At 48.2% G+C, this 253-nt stretch overlaps 1 protein-coding gene across 1 annotated transcript in view; it reads right to left on the bottom strand.

Moving 5' to 3' along the window:
• Positions 1–237, bottom strand: part of CSUI_010555 (splicing factor sf2) — a 7,606-nt gene extending 7,369 nt beyond the window's left edge. Inside the window, exon 1 of the mRNA XM_068070658.1 lies at positions 197–237. The gene's annotated coding sequence lies outside the window, so the exon portion shown is untranslated. The remainder of the gene's footprint in view (positions 1–196) is intronic.
• Positions 238–253: the final 16 nt, after the last annotated feature.

The following is a 253-nucleotide window of genomic DNA, read 5'->3' on the forward strand; positions in this document are numbered from 1 at the left end:
CTCCCTCTCTCTCTCCTTCGACTCGCACACACCACACCCCGATGCAATGACAGAGTCTCCTACTATACAGCCGGAGACCAACAGAAGAATGCGTGGGAAGATGATTAATCTCCTGTATGTCTATCTATTCTTCTTCTCATCTACATCAACCCAAAAGCGTACTGTAGTGACGGTGTCTTCGAGCCTAATACCTCACGTGCTTAGGTATAGATGTACGAAGGAAAGCAGAGGGAGAGGTCCAGAGACGAGGAAA

This window comes from Cystoisospora suis (genome assembly GCF_002600585.1).
Source record: "Cystoisospora suis strain Wien I chromosome Unknown contig_7752, whole genome shotgun sequence".
In the NCBI taxonomy this organism is placed as follows: Eukaryota; Apicomplexa; class Conoidasida; order Eucoccidiorida; family Sarcocystidae; genus Cystoisospora; species Cystoisospora suis.